Source organism: Ovis aries, chromosome 3 (assembly GCF_016772045.2).
Source record: "Ovis aries strain OAR_USU_Benz2616 breed Rambouillet chromosome 3, ARS-UI_Ramb_v3.0, whole genome shotgun sequence".
Taxonomy (NCBI): domain Eukaryota; kingdom Metazoa; phylum Chordata; class Mammalia; order Artiodactyla; family Bovidae; genus Ovis; species Ovis aries.
Window position 1 is genome coordinate 6,357,726 of NC_056056.1, and position 16,080 is coordinate 6,373,805.

General features: G+C 50.1%; 1 protein-coding gene across 1 annotated transcript in view; it reads right to left on the minus strand.

The window, feature by feature from the left end:
* Window positions 1–5,678: 5,678 nt before the first annotated feature.
* The window catches only part of NCS1 (neuronal calcium sensor 1), a 55,932-nt gene continuing 45,530 nt past the window's right edge, over window positions 5,679–16,080 (minus strand). Inside the window, exon 8 of the mRNA XM_027966284.3 lies at window positions 5,679–9,276. The gene's annotated coding sequence lies outside the window, so the exon portion shown is untranslated. The remainder of the gene's footprint in view (window positions 9,277–16,080) is intronic.

Sequence of the window (16,080 nt, forward strand, 5' to 3'; positions counted from 1 at the left end):
GGCCTGACTTTGTGGCTGGACAGTATACACATATGAGTCTCGGTTCATCCCTGCAGAAGCCGGACAAGGACTTCAGTCAGCCTGAGGCTGCTGCCTAGAAATCTCTCAGAAAACAGCCAGCACTGGGTGAGTTGGTTTGAGGCATGTGCTTTGGTGTAGAATTCAGATCTCAGAGTGGACTGGAGGTTTTCCCTGACAAGGAAGATGGTTCCTGCCTGGTGATGGGGAGCCTCTCCCCTCTCCTCCCAGGCCAGTCCATCACCCCTTCACCCCAGGTCCCAGCTCTGGCCTCTGATGTGGCACAAATCTCCTCCTAAAGCAAGAAGGTTTTTGGATGCTTAACGTATTAATTGAGTCCTCAGCATCCTCAAAAATTGAAGCATTCCTTCCACAATATGGCAGAGACCTCCCCTCACCTCTGGGGCAACCAACATTCCAAAGATTAAAAGGAGACACCCTCGGCCAGATGGCAATTCTCCACTATTCCACCCTGGTCTCTAAACAAAGCTGTTTTAGTTTTTTGTTCTTTTTTTTTGGCTGAGCCTCACTGGCTTTTGGGATCTTGGTTCCCTGACAGGGTATCAAACCTGGGCCCCAGCTTTGAAAGGGCAGAATCCTAACCACTGGACCGCCAGGGAATTCCCTAAAGCTGTATTCATCACATCTGTTATCTCAAAGATCTGCTTATGTGATGGCTTTATTTCAGGTCTCTAGGGAAAGGGAGGTGGGAGTTTAAATGGACTGTGAGGCGCTCTGGTGCCCCCCCATCTTGAAGCTCCTGGCAAGGTCCTTCCAGTGCCCAGTGTGAGGCCAGCCTTCATAGTACCCACCCCCACTGAGGTTTCCCAGGGAAATTCCAACTAACGAAGTCTTACAGGGCCTCCTGGTCCAGGCAGGGCTCTGCCCCACCCCCTAACTCCCTAGTCCTTCAGCAAAAGAAGGCCCTTCCCCCAAGACTCCTTTCCACTGGGACCCCCAGCTTCCTGAACTTGTGGAGGGAGGCACAGCCGGAAAGGAAGAAGAAAAAGGAAGAGGGGGCTGGGAAGGCATGAGTCAGAAGAGGCTGTATGGGGGACGTGTTGCACTGTTGGTTTTTTACTAAATCACTTTGGCAAACACTGAGAGTTTAGATGCAAACATTTGTAGGTGGCATCAGCTCATTTAAAATGACCCAGAGAATCACTCAGTGTATGAAGGTTGAATTAAAATGTTAAAATGTGGCTGTTGACACAAAGACCCCGGATGGCTTAATCATGTTGGAAGTGTGTTTATTTCACTCCTAACAATCCCAGTGTAAATGATCCAGGGCTGGTGCAGCCCCTCCATGGGATCAGGGGCCCAAGCACCAGGAAATCTGTTTTGGAATTTAAGGTCCAGCCAGAGGTAAGGAGGGGAAAGGAAGGAGGTTGTGTTCATTGCTTTCTTTCCATTGGTCAGAACTGAGTCACATGGTCACATTCAGCTCCAAGGCAGGTTGGGAAATGTAGTTCTTTTGTCCATGCAGCCCAGGGCACAGCTAAATATAGGTGGGGGTGGGGGGCAGTGGTAAAGGCTACAGAAATAAGCAGAAGTCTCTACCGTACCTATGCGAGCTCACTTTTCCTAAACTCAGGAGGCCTTCAAAGCCTTTTTCCATGCCACTTCCCTGACCAGGCTCCCCTAGATCAGGGGACTAGAGGATATACAATTTCTATTCCTGGATGGGAGACACTCCGGGGCAAGCCTGGCTCAGTCTCCTGTGGGGTCGCTGCTCCTCTCTCCTGAGTCCTGGTGCGCACAGGGTTTTGTTTGTGCCCTCCAAGAGTCTGTTTCCCCAGTCCTGGGGAAGTGCCTATCTGGGCCACCTGGTTTGCCAGGATGGCTCATACGCCAGGCCAGAATACTAGAGTGGGCTGCCACGCCATTCTCCAGGGGATCTTCCCGACCCAGGGATCGAACCCAGGTCTCCCACATTGCAGGAGGATTCTGTACTGGCTGAGCCCAGATGTGAGACAGGCACTATCATAATGGGACATGTACCAGTGACAGGCAGACTGCAGGAGGCACCACCCCCCCCCAAGGAGAGTGGCAGGGAGGGGGCAGCCACATCAGGGCAGGGGTCTGCATTGCATTCCCCACCCTCCATCCCACTGGCCACTCCTTTTCTCTCCTCTTCATGCCTAGTGATACCCTGAGCTCGGCTCTGGGAAGTAAGATTTAGGGAGATGACTCTTTTCTGTCATGCAGACATGAGTTTGAGGTTTGGGGAGGGCATGGGGGATGGGGTGGGAAAAATCAGCCCATCTTGGGGGGTTCACCTACGCTAGTCTGAGCCAGCAGCTAGTCTGAGCCATCCTGGTAAACCAGGTGGCCCAGATAGGAAGGAATTGGCCAGCTCTGGACCTCTTTTGGGCCTCAACCCACAGGAAGTTGCCCAAGGTAGGCTGGGCCAGGGGGAGGTCAGTGCAGACTTCAGCCTGACCCAGAACAAGAGATTATGGCCCACCATGTGTCTTCAGAAGCAGAGGCTCTGAACCTTGTCCCTGCAGACACTTCCTAAGGTTACTGGGAAAAGACCAGAGCCACCTCCAGTGACACTTTACACTCACTGAGAGCTTATACTCTAGCATCATTGCCCCAGCTGCTTTCACACCAGGCCTTTGAACTGGATCCTGGGCTTCCCTGAGAGAGGGTACTCTCGTGCACACCCTTACTTTCAGTGCTTCGGTGGAATCGTGGAACCAGAGCACATGCGCAGGTGTCAATTACCTCCAGTCCCCACCTCAAAGACAGTCCCTTAGGATTTGAAACATCCCGCTTAGGAACCTGCTCTCCAGAAGGGGTCATGTTAGCATTTTAAATATGTATTACTATTAAAACCTACACTCCAGAGTTGATTCATTAACAAAAGGATGCTAGAAATCATTTTTTGTAGGAGAAGTGTGAAGTGATAGAAGTTAATGATTGACAGAAAGATCCCCCAAACTCTGCATCTCTGTACCAACTGGGAAGAGAACCCAAAGCCAGAGACTGTACTCTGGGGTCACTGGGGTCCTGAGTTCCCCAACTCCCTGGACAGACAAATGTTTTAACCTTTTGCACCTGCTTGCTAGTACATATTTGGACATTTGGCAGAATTTGACCTAAAACTTGTTTTTGTTGTAACATTTCATCTGGTGGGAAGGTTGCTGGGAAAGGGCTGTGGGAATCACCTACCTCTAATTAGAGCCCACATTTTTGCCAGAAACCCTGTCAGTTACAACTCATGCCCAGTGTCAAGCGGTGGCTGAGAACCAGGTCTAATTTTAGAACCTGCACCCCTAACCACCATCCCACACTGCCTTCCCATGTTGCCTTTGAGTTGCTCCCCTTGGTCTGGAGAAGGGCTTTCTGGGTGGTGCTAGTGGTAAAGAACCCACCTGCCAATGCAGGAGACATAAGCGATGGGGGTTCAATCCCTGGGTTGGGAAAGATGCCCTGGAGGAGGGCATGGCAACCCACTCCAGTATTCTTACCTGGAGAATCCCGTGGACAGAGGAGCCTGGTGGGCTACAGTCCGTGGGGTCGCAAAGAGTCGGACACGACTGAAGCCACTGAGTATGTGTCTGAAGGAGTTCTAGTGTCTTGAGCAAGGCTGGATGCTGGGTGCTTGGAGTGGCCATGGAGAGTGCCATCTTTGTACCCTCTTCTCTGTGGCTGCTTCAGCCTCGAAGTGAGCGTTATGTTGGGCCGTCCTCCAGCTTTGTCTCCCAAGTGGTGTTGGTCTGACGATTCCTTTCACAAAACCAACTCTGAACCACAACCTGTTTTTACAGGTGGCAGCTCATTCTAATGCTAGCATTTTGATCTCATCAGCCTACACACGGCCATGTCTTTCAGGAGCCTGGGCCCAGAGTGACAACATACTTCTAACCAGCAGGTATGCTCTTAATGTGACATTGCCTTTTACTGTCCTCCTAATTAATGCTTCCACAGAAAACTCCAGAAGGCAAAGACTGTCCCCTCCTCTGATCCCTCCTCCCTCAAACACCCAGCACATGAAGGGACCATGCCATGCGTGTCCAGCAAACATTCGGTCACTTAACTAGAGGGGAAAGAGGGGGTCCCTCCAAGATCCCAAGTTCCGGGCAGAGGGCAGCCATGCTGACTGCCAAACCCTGGCGTGCCTTTCTGAGAGCCCCCATCAGGGCTACTTAACTACCCACCTCCCCTCCCAGAACACTCCTCCGCTCAATAAGCCCTTGTGTCTGACACATGGCGGGTGCAAAAGCTACGTGCAGGTGAATATTTAGCCTGAATCCCCGGGAAACGGAGGCTGGACTCCTCTTTAGAACCCCTGGGGAATTCCCTGGTGGTCCAGTGGTTAAGACTCAGCACTTTCACTATCAAGAGCCTGGGTTCAATCCCTGGTCAGAGAACTAGGATTCCACAAGCCGCATGACATGGCCAAAAAAAATAAAACTGAGAACTCAGCCGGTTGTCCCCCAGTGTCAACAGCTCCCCAGGGGTTCCAGCGTGTGATCCCAGACCAGCAACATCTGCAGGGCCTGGGAACTTGTTGGAGATGTACATTTCTAAGCCCCAGCTCAAACTCAGTTAATCAGAAACTCTGGCGGTGAGGCTGGCATCCTGGGTTTCCACAAGCTCCCGGGTGATTCTGACAACACTCAGTCCTGAGCACCACTTGTCCGGGCCCACGTTTTCAAACATTGTTAAACCCTGTCGAGACCCGCGAGAGATGAAACAGGCGGGAACGGAAACACTGGGAGTGACTCGTGGGGTGGGCTCGAGGTTCACGCTGCTGAACCCATGGCTTCCACAGAAACTCTCCTGGGAACGCTCTGGTTTGCTCACTACACCCAAGGTTCTCACTGTCCACATTCTTTCTCTCGGGGCAACTGGGCGGACAACACCCAAAGCAAGAGAAAGCAAGAAACCTACAATGAAACGAGAAAGAAACAGACAAAGCAACAGGCCCACACAAGGGAAGCAAAGACAAGTCAGGAAGCGTGTTTAATTGGCGCGACACGGACGACATACAGCGGGAGCAGGAGGGGAGGCCTGGGCATGCCACGGGGCTTCTGTCCACCCTGGGGTCCCACCCCACCCCCCAGGCGCACCACCAGGGCAAGGGCCTGCCCCTCCCCCAGAGACACCCACCAGCAGATTCAGACCGGACAGCACCCCGAAAGAAGAGGGACTGGGGAGGCAAACAAAGGAAGTCACCACCCAGGAAACATTGCTTTTCTTTTTTTCTTTCTCGGTAACAGTTGCCCAAACTCCTTTCCAAAGTCACAGGCTCTGGGTGGGGGGCCCCATGACCATTCACGTCTCCACTGGCCTTTCACCTTGACCAAGGGCTCTGCTGGTTCCACTCATGGCTGCTCCCCACAACGGCCCTGTGATAGGGGTTGAACAGAGACTCACTCCCATCTGACGGATGGAGAAACTGAGTCCCAGTGAGCAGCAGAGACTTGCCCAGAGTCCTGGAGAAAGCCGGTCACTGAGTCAGACTGGGAGCTTGTGGCTCCCTGGGGCCGCCAGTGGTGGCAGAGACGCAGGGAACACCGAATGTACAGCCTGGCGGAGCGTGGGGGTCGGGGGTGGGTGGGTGGAAAGGATTCTGAGTTCGTCCCAATCCCGGGGAGCAGACAAAGCCTGAGATGCCTAGATGCCAAGACAGAAGCTGGGACCAGCTGTTTATTCAACAAAAGCCTTTTTATTCATTCAAAAGTCAACCATTGGATTTATTCCGCAGATATTAAAAAAGAGGGGGTGGGGGGCAAGGCTTCCCATCACAGTGCCCTTATGCTAATTCACTTGCTACCCCTGGGGTGGACCTAGAAGAGGGGCGTGTGGGACACATGCTGCCAATGAGGTGGGGCTGGAAGCCCAGGGCCTGGATGAGATCTTGGACCCCCTCCTCAAATCCCCATCTGCAGCCTCCTTCTCAAAACATCTATTTGGCGGAGCAAGTCCCCCAAATGTCTTTACTGCTCATCACCACCAGGGGGCGCTCCCTGCATTCCCCTCAATACTTAGAAGCTGAAACCACTGGGAACCCTGTAGCTTTCACCTTGAACAGTGAAGCTGCTACTTCCCAGGAGACCCAGGACTCCCACTCACCACCACCCCCCAAAACCCCGAGAGAAGAGACAATGTCCTCGAAAGCCCAGGTGCATCTGTCATCTAGGAAGTGTCTGTCAAAATGAGAAAATGTTTCGGGGATGGAGAGGACACACGTTTGCCTTGACGTTGCTCTAAACATTGCTTGGTTGAATACTGGAAACGCATGACGTTCTCCTAAGTACCATCAAAGCAGAGCGGGGAGTGGACAGCATGAGGAAGGAGCCAGGGCTGCTGCAGTCGCGCTGCCCGAGGCTGATTCCTGCTCCTGGGCAGGAGGTAGGAGGGGGTGGGGGAGGCTAAGAGCCTGGCTTTCGGCTGGTCTCGAAGCCCTGGAGAGCAGCAGCCGATGGGGTTGGGCCTCGGGTGGGAAATGGTGGCAGGGAGAGAGGCCCACGGACTGCTCAGGGTTCCAGGGTGCCGAGACTGGAGGCCTGGTGAGAGGAGGTGACAGGCTTGTTGCTGTCCACAATCTCGGGCAAAAACGGACAGTGTCCAACACTCTCTGGATGGTCTCCAGGCAAGGACCCAAGGTGTCCCTAGGGCACGGGCCCATAGTACCTCCTGCTAAGCCACACCTGTGGCTCCAAACCAAAAGGCCAAAGGCGAGAAGGTGGGAGGAAAGCCTGGCCTTCAGATCTCCCCGGATCCCTGGGAATCAATGCTTCAGCTGGTGGGACCCACATGCTGAACCCTGGAGAATTCTCAGCCACAAGCCCTTTCTGTGATGCCCCCGGGACAGAGGCACAACCACTCCTGACCCCTGGATGAGAGACACAGATCGAGTCTCAGAAGTCATCTGACCTCCAGTCGCAAGTCACCAAGCTCACTTCCCACCCTGGGCCCCCTGGTCAGAGCCAGGATGAAGAACTGCAGGACTTGATGAGTCCTGGGGCCTCCTGGGCCAGAGCAGGAAGGGGACTGCAGGGGCCCCAAAGAGCCCAGGTTTCAAAGTCCCCCATGAAAATGGAACTACCGATCCCACTCATGCAGGGTCTGTCTGGGGGGCTTCCAGGGGAGGCGGAGGGTCTGCAAACATCAGGAGGGAGAGGTGGGAGCTGGCTGAGTGGTCCAGCCTAAGATGTGGACGCGCAAGGCCCACGCTGGCAGAGCTGCTCTCTGGCAGAGCGTCTGGTGGCTGAGGACTAAGGAGCAAGGGAATCTCTGGCCTCCTGGGAAAGTGAAAAGTAGACGGCGAGGGCAATTCCCAGTGGGGGCTGAGCGCCAGCTCCTCATCTCCTGGGGCCGGGATAAGCAAGGAAGGGGTCAGCTGCTGACTGTGCAAAAAAGAAGCCGAGATTCTAGACTCCAGCCTGGCCCTACCACGGGCTGGGAGGCTGCTTCTGGCCCCCGAAGCCTTCCCTGGGGGAGGACAAATTCTGAGCCTGGAAGCTGGCTCAAGAGCCCAGGAGGACCAGGAAACTACGGGGAGGGACAAGGCATGTCATCTGACCCCACGCAATGCCACCAGGGGCTGCCGTGTCCCTGAAGACATGTGCCAAGAGATGAGATGGTGGCTCAGACGGTCCCCGTGTCTGCTGGGGTCTGGAAACTTAGCCACAGACCACAGAGTCACCAACAGCTGGAGACCCGGGCTTAGAATTAGACAGCGTCGGCAGGGATGAAGAAAAGCCTTCAGATCCTCCAGCCCAGGCCGCCCCCCCCCCCCCGCCCCCCGTCCCCGGGTCTGCAGCGGTGGTGGAAGCTGGGGCCCAGAGAGGGCAAGGGGGGGCCCGCGACCACAGAGCAAGGGCCAGCCTTGGGCTCCCAGCCTCTGCTCCAAGGTCATCTGACTCTGGGGCTGCCCTGTCTCAGTGGCAGGCAGAGCTAGCAACTTCTGTGAGCACAGGCAGGTCACAGCCGGAGATGCCACCTGAATGGGACTGCCTGCAGCTCGTCTCTCCCTGCCCCCCTCCCCCCTTCCTGGCTTTTCAGCTAAAGGAGGGAAGGGTACCGTGCTCCTCTGGACGAGGCAGACAGGGAGGCAGGAAAGCAGAGTGCTCGGCAATTCTCAAAGCCCACCGAGGAGACACAATAGCAGCCCTTAAACGCTGGCTCACTCCTTCATCACCTCTCCTAGCTCCCGCCTTCCTGGCTCCCAATCTCAGCACAAACCTCGCGGCAGCAAACACCAGAGCGAGAACCGAGACGCTCAAAGCTGTCCCTTGTCTGTCCTCAGAAAAGATGGGATGGACCCCGAGGATACAGGACAGAGAGAGGTGTGAGCTGGGAGCAGAGAATAGAGATCCAGAGAGGAGGCATTCGGGTAGAGGGAACAGTGCATCAGCCATTGGAGAAGCCCACCTTTCCCCTCTCCAAACATTAAGCAAGTGCAGTATCTAAATTAAAAAAAAAAAAAAAAAAGATTTTTGGCTTCTCGGCCGCTGCAGGCCACCATCCTCCCAAGCGTGTGGGCAGGTGGGCGAGGGGCGTGCACATGTAAACGGTGGGCCCCGCATCCCTGGGACCATTGGACACACGGAGGCAGCAGAACAGTTAACAACCAATAAATAAAAGATATCAATTATATATGTATATCTATATATAAAAAAAAAACCTCACTTTCCCCACCAAAAGCACAATACTGTTATCACAGAAAATCAGCGTCATCGTAATTAATCATCCTAGCCAAGCAGGCGGTTTTGCTGCCCGAGGAAGGAGGGTGACAGTATTGCATCACCCCCTAGGCCCCGAGCCCCCGCGGCTGAGCGGCTGCAAAGGTCAAGGTGGGAGGCAGGGTTCTCCGAGGCCTTCTCCCCATGTGTCAGTCAGAATCTTCTAGAACAAAAGGTAGTTTTGTTTTGTTGTTTTCTTTTTCAATGTCTGTTTGAAATAAAAAGAAAAAAAACAGCACACACGCGAGGAGAGCAGGAGAGACCGAGAGGCCCCTCCTGCAAAGCAGACGAGTCCTGGGTTCTGCAGAGGGCCGGAGCCTTTCCCATCCGTGTGGTCGTTTTCTGGACAAGCAGAAGTTGTTGGCGATCGGAGCCGGTGGCTTCAGGCGGTGGGTGGGTGCGGGGCTGGGGGGGGGGGGAGCCGGCCTCGCGATTCCAGGGCAGCTCGGCTGGGTGTGGGTGCGGAGGAAGGCTCGTGGACACGGGAGTCGGGGGCGGGGGAGTCAGGGCGGAGGCAGCCTCATGGCACGGGAGGAGGTGAGTGGTTCCCAGGCATCTGGAAGACACAGGAGGCGGGGCGGGCTCAGCGCTGGCTGCCAGGGGCACAGAGCGGGCGGAAGTCAACTGGAGGGCCACCCCCAACCCTGCTGGCACCAGGAACCGGTTTCGTGGAAAACAGCTGCTCACTACATGCTGTGCAGCCTGGTTCCTAACAAGCCACTGACCAGTACCAGTCCATGGCCTAGGGACTGGGGGCCCTGGAACTAGAGAACGAGGTGACAAGTCCTAAAAATGTGCACACCCTCTGATCCACACATTTGGTGCTTAAGAATGTATGGTTCAGAAATAAATGCGATGCTTATGACAGTATCATCTGTAACAGCAAAATTAAACAGGAGAGAACAAACAGTGTCCACGAGAGAGGGACGGGTCGGATCAATAAAGACAGAACCACGCGATAAAAGAATATGCAACCGTTAAGAACGGAGGGAGCAGGGGCCAGCAAGCACCCGACAAGACGCTCGACAGAGTCAGTCATCAGGGAAAAGCGAGCCCAAAGCACAAGCAGGAACTGCCCTGGTGGTCCAGTGGCTAAGACTTCGTGCTTCCGATGCAGGAGGCCACAGGTTTGATCCCTGATCAGAGAACTAAGATCCCCACGCCTTGAGGCGAGGAAAAAACAAAAAGAGAGAGAGAGAAAGAAAGAAAGAAACATCACTTCACAAATACTAGGATAAAGCCTAAAACCAACAAGCATTGGTGAGGGTGCGGAAAAATTGGAACCCTTGATCATAGCTGGCAGGAACATAAAATGATGCAGATACTGTGGAAAAGTTTGGCAGTCCCCCCCATACCCCAAAATAAACTCATCAAATGCATTTAAATCCCTAAACTCACAATTACACATATTGTTTTTATAAAGCATCACTGGTCCCTTCTAAAGGATGTGGGAAATCCAACTTGTTCTGAAAACTGATGAAGAATCAAGTATCCATCCTGCCCTCCCTGTGAACACTACACCCTGGGGATAACCCACGAGTGGCTGAGGGAACGTCTCCCTTTATAAAAGCGACGCACCCAGCCATGAAGGAAAGACAAGCGTAGGACATCACCGTTTTGCACAGCCTGATGAATGGATGGGGATGGCAGTGAGCAAGAGCCGCTGATGTCACCGCCATCACGTGTGCCTGCCGGACACACACAACCCCAGCCACGAGACGGTCTCCCCAAAAGTGGACCAAATCCAGTGGCAAGGTCAACTGCCATTTCCAGGAAGAACAGGAAACAGGAGTCTGTAAACAGCACGCCGGGGCACCGTTAGTAAATCCCAGACTGTGGGGAACCCTACAGAATGCGCTTCTCAACAAACAGTGAGATGGAAAGGGACAGGGGAAAACTCAGAGATGAAAATAAACTTAAGAGGGGACTTCCCTGGTGGTCCAGTGGTTAAGACTTTGCCTTCCAATGCAGGGGGTGCAGGTTCGATCCCTGGTCAGGAAGCTAAGATCCCACATGCCTCTCAGCAAAAAAAAAAAAAACACTAAAAACAAAACCCATGAAACAGAAGCGATATGGTAACAAATTCAATAAAGAATTTTAAAATGGTCCACATAAAAAAATCTTTAATAAAAAAGATAAATAAAAGAGCCCTACCAACCAATTGCCATCTGTGGCTTTTATTCCAATTCTGATTCCAATAATCAAAGTAAGAACAAAACTGTGAAATAATGGGAAACTGAAATTTAAATGCTGATGGGAGCGTATTAAGGAATTACTTTTTTCTTGGTATTATGGATTTTTTTAAAAAATCATTATATTTTAGAAATACACTTTGAAATATTTATGCATGAAATGATATGATGTCTTGAATTTTCTTCAAAACAACCCAGCTTGAGTGGTATGTGGGGGAAGGAATAGATGGTCAAGATCGCTATTAATCGGTGATTCTAAAGCTGGGATCAGTCCTGGGTGTTCATTGGAGGGACTGAAGCTGAAGCTGAAACTCCAATACTTTGGCCACTTGATGAGAAAAGCTGACTCATTTGAAAAGACCCTGATGCTGGGAAAGATTGAGGGCAGGAGGAGAAGGGGATGACAGAGGATGAGATAGCTGGATGGCATCCCTGACTCGATGGACATGCTTTTGGGTGGACTCTGGGAGTTGGTGATGGACAGGGGGGCCTGGTGTGCTGCAGTTCATGGGGTCATAAAGAGTCAGACACTACTGAGCGACTGAACTGACTAATAGGTACATGGAGTTACATATTCTCCACTATTGCCTGAGAATGTTTCCATAATTAAAATGGTTTTAATCGATCCTCAAATTTCCAACAACCTAAGTGTCCCATACCACAACACTGGTTAAAGTATGGTCCAGCCATAAATGGAATACTATGCAACTATTAAAAAGGATGATCTCGAGCAAGATTTAGTGATGCAGAAAATATGCATGATCTCAGTTTCTGAATAATTCAATGAATTATATAACAGTAATTTATCTAAGAATTATGATACCTCAGGAATCTCAGAAGGCAAATAAATCACAAAAACGACAGAACACAAGTTGGATGTAATTACAATCAGGATCTGGGAAAGCCTGAGAAAAAATGGGAAGGGCAGTTTTCGGGAAGAGCTTTAGAAAACTGAATCTTGTCACCCTGAAAAGCTTGTCACGGAAATAAAATTACACCATCTTGGCCGACGCGTGAGGGTAAAATATACGGCTACATAAATTGTGTTAAGGAAAGCCAGTGCAGACACAAAGAATGTGAAGCCAAGCTGGATAAAACATGTTACAAACCTCTTAGTGCTGAGTTTCCAAAAAAGAAAAATAAGTGTTTCCTACAAGTTGTTCTTTGAAAACACAAAACAAAAAGAGAAAAATAGCCAACAGCATATGGTTATGAACTCATTGCTGTTGAGGAAATATGTGTACATATATATTCATAGAAAACTGTGAGGCAAAAACAAATAAGGTAATTCGAAAATAATCACACGCCTTAGAGAAATGAACTACACTGTACAACTTTTCCTCGGCGGGGAGTACATCAACACCATGTTTGCACCGCTTTCCCATGGCCTGGAGGAAATGAAGCAGTCGTTAGGCGACAATTGCCAAGGAGGCCGCTGGTGGTAATTCACAAAAAGGGGACCGTGGAAATTAGACAACAGATCAGGATGTGCTCCAGGACCCAGAGCTGCATACTGAGCATACTAAGATTACAGAAATATCTGTCACAGTACCTTTACAAATTGGTTTGATTATTATGTTCCTATGTGACCTAGTTACTGAGCATTGAGTTTCTGTAAGTGTGCAATTCTTTCTGAATCATTCTAGACACAGAATGTTCACGGTGGTTATTTCTGGGCTATATGTGTGTGTGTTCGGTCACTCAGTCGTGTCCAACTCTTTGCGACCCTTTGGACTGTGGCCCGCCAGGCTCGGCTGTCCATGGGATTTTTCAGGCAAGAATACTGGAGTGGGCTGCCATTTCCTTCTCCAGGGGAATCTTCCCGACCCAGGGGTCAAACCTGCAAGTCCTATGTCTTCTGCATTTCAGGTGGAGCCCCCACCCACTGAGCCATCGGGGTTATATATGAAGGGTTTTAATAATAATTGTTAATGGAGGTTTTCTTTTTAAATATATTCCCTTCAGTGAAAAAGGATTTAACAAGCAAAATAACATTAGAAGCTTCAAAACAGGCCTCCTAAACAAAATATCAGCAAATCAAATCTGATGATACATGATACATAAAAGTATGTATCATCAGAAGCTAAGTCGCTTCAGTCGTGTCCGACTCTGTGCAACCCCATAGATGGCAGCCCGCCAGGCTCCCCCGTCCCTGGGATTCTCCAGGCAAGAACACTGGAGTGGGTTTCCATTTCCTTCTCCAATGCATGAAAGTGAAAAGTGAAAGGGAAGTCACTCAGTTGTGTCTGACTCTTCGCGACTGCATGGACTGCAGCCTACCAGGCTCCTCTGTCCATGGAATTTTCCAGTCAATAGTACTGGAGTGGGGTGCCAAAACTGATTGGTGTAAGTCAGAAGGGCCATCATCACAAAATCCACAAGCAATAAGTGCTGGAGAGGGCATGGAGAGAAGGGAACCCTCCTACACTGTTGGTGAGAAAGTAAATTGGTGCAGCTGCGATGGAGGACAGTATGGAGGTTCCTTAAAAAACTAAAAGTAGAGCTACCGTATGATCCTACAATCCCACTCCTGGGCATATATCCAGAGAAAAACATGGTTCAGAGGGATACGTGCACGCCGGTGTTCGCTGCAGCACCGTTTACGACGCCCACTGACAAATGAATGGATAAAGACGATGTGGTCCCTACACACAATGGAACTGACTCAGCCATCAAAAAGAGTGAAATAACGCCATTTGCAGCCACATGAACCTAGAGACTGACTGGGTGAAGAAAGTCAGCAGAGAAAGACAAATCATGTGGCATCACTTATATGTAAAACTGAAAAAAAAAATTATACAAACGAATTTATTTACAAAACAGAAACAGACTCAGAGACTTAGAGAATGAGCTTTTGGTTACCTGGGGGTACGGCTGGAAGGGAGGGACAGTTCGGGAGTTTGGGGTTGACGTGCACACATTGCTATATTTAAAACAGGTAACCAAAAAGACCTACTGTATAGCACAGGGAACTCTGCTCAATATTATATAGCAACCTAAGTGGGAAAAGAATTTGAAAAAGAACAGAAAAAAACACAAAAACATAGAATATCTAAAAAACATAGAATATTTAAATGGGCAGGACTCCATGGATGAGCCATACAATATATTCACACACACACAAATCACCTGGTGTAATTAATCATCTTAACAACAAAGAAAGAGAGAAAAGTCATATAAGAATATTGATAAATGCAGAAAATTTTGATAAAATTCAACACCACTAATGATTAAAAAAAAAAAAAAAACAAATAACTCCTAGAAAACTAGAAAAGAAGAAAACTTCCTAAATCTGACCAAATCTATCTAACAACCTAACTAATAACAAATAAACTAACTAATGGGAAACTGTTGAAAGCTTTCGCCCAAGAGTTAGACCTTCATCACTCCTATGTGACTGGAGGGCCCAACCAGCAAGGAAGCAGGAGAAAGGAACAAAGGCAGAGAGATGGGAAAAGAAGGAAGAGAATGTAGACAATCCAAAAGAATCTAAGGCAGAATCTAAGAGTTCATAAATGAAGTTAGCGGGACCATGGTTATAGGATCAGTTTTAAAAAATCACCTGAATTCCTATAAACCAGAAACAAATGGAAAATACAATTAAAATTACTACTTAAAACACCATCCAAAACATCAGATACCTAGGGCTAAATCTATTAAAAGATGTCAAAGACCCTTTAGCTAAAAATAGCAAAATGTTACCAAGACAAAAATTCAAAGGATGGCATCACCAACTCAATGGACATGAGTCTGAGTAAACTCCTGAAGTTGGTGATGGACAGGGAGGCCTAGCGTGCTGCAGTCCATGGGGCCACAAAGAGTTGGACATGACTGAGTGACTGAACTGAACTGCACTGGAACAGAGAGATATACCATCTTCATGGACTAGAACACCCATCATTATAAAGTTGCCAATTTTCCCCCAAGTTAAACAATAGATTCATCTCTTGTATGCATGCTAAGTCACTTCAGTCACGTGCAACTCTTTGTGACCCTATAGATGTAACCCAGCAGGCTCCTCTGTCCCTGGGATTCTCCAGACAAGAATATTGGAGTGGGTTGCCATGCCCTCCTCCAGGGGATCTTCCTAACCCAGGGATTGAACCCAAGTCTCTTACATCTCCTGCACTGGCAGGCAGGTTCTTTACCACCAGCACCACCTAGGAAGCCGAGATTCAACTCAATCCCAATCAAAATCCAAGTATGTGTGTGTGTGTGTGCACACACAGGCATTTATAAGTTGATTCTAAAACGTATATAGAAATACAAATAGCTTAAAGTAGTGAAGGCATCGGAGAAGGCAATGGCACCCCACTCCAGTACTCTTGACTGGAAAATCCCATGGACAGAGGAGCCTGGTAGGCTGCGGTCCATGGGGTCGCGAAGAGTTGGACACAACTGAGTGACTTCCCTTTCACTTTTCACTTTCATGCATTGGAGAAGGAAATGGCAACCCACTCCAGTGTTCTTGCCTGGAGAATCCCAGGGACGGGGGAGCCTGGTGGGCTGCCGTCTATGGGGTCACACAGAGTCGGACACGACTGAAGCGACTTAGCAGTAGCAGTAGCAGTGAAGGCATTCTTGAGGAAGAAGCAATGGGATCTTGCTTCTCAAGATCAGGTTATAAAAAGACTATGCTTTCACCTTGGGTTCTCTGCCTCCCAGAAATCTCACCCTCAGGGAAGCCGGTCACCATGCTGTTAGGCAGCCTTGTGCAAAGGGGCACATGGTGAGGCTGCCACGCCAAATGAGTGAGCTTAGAAGTGGGACACCCCCAACCACACCTTCAGATGAGACCACAGCCCTGGCCAACAGGGAGTGATCACCCTGGTTTACCTAACACAGAGGGGTTTCCCAGGAGGACTTTCAGTGCTAAATCCAGGATACTCTTGGGCCAACTGAGATGGTTTATCATCCTCCTGACAGCTCAGCTGCATCCTCATGACACACTTTGAGCCAAAGGCACCAAAAAAAGCTGTATCCAAATTCCTGATATTTATTCTTTCCGGCTGCTGTTTTGCAAGATCTCAGTATGCAGCAACAGACGACTCAGACAGCACTGCGCATAAGGTGATGGTAAAATTGAGTGTGCAGACATGAATTTCCCGGCTGGCTCAGCTGCTAAAGAACCTGCCTGCAATGCAGGAGACGATGGTTCGATTTCTGGG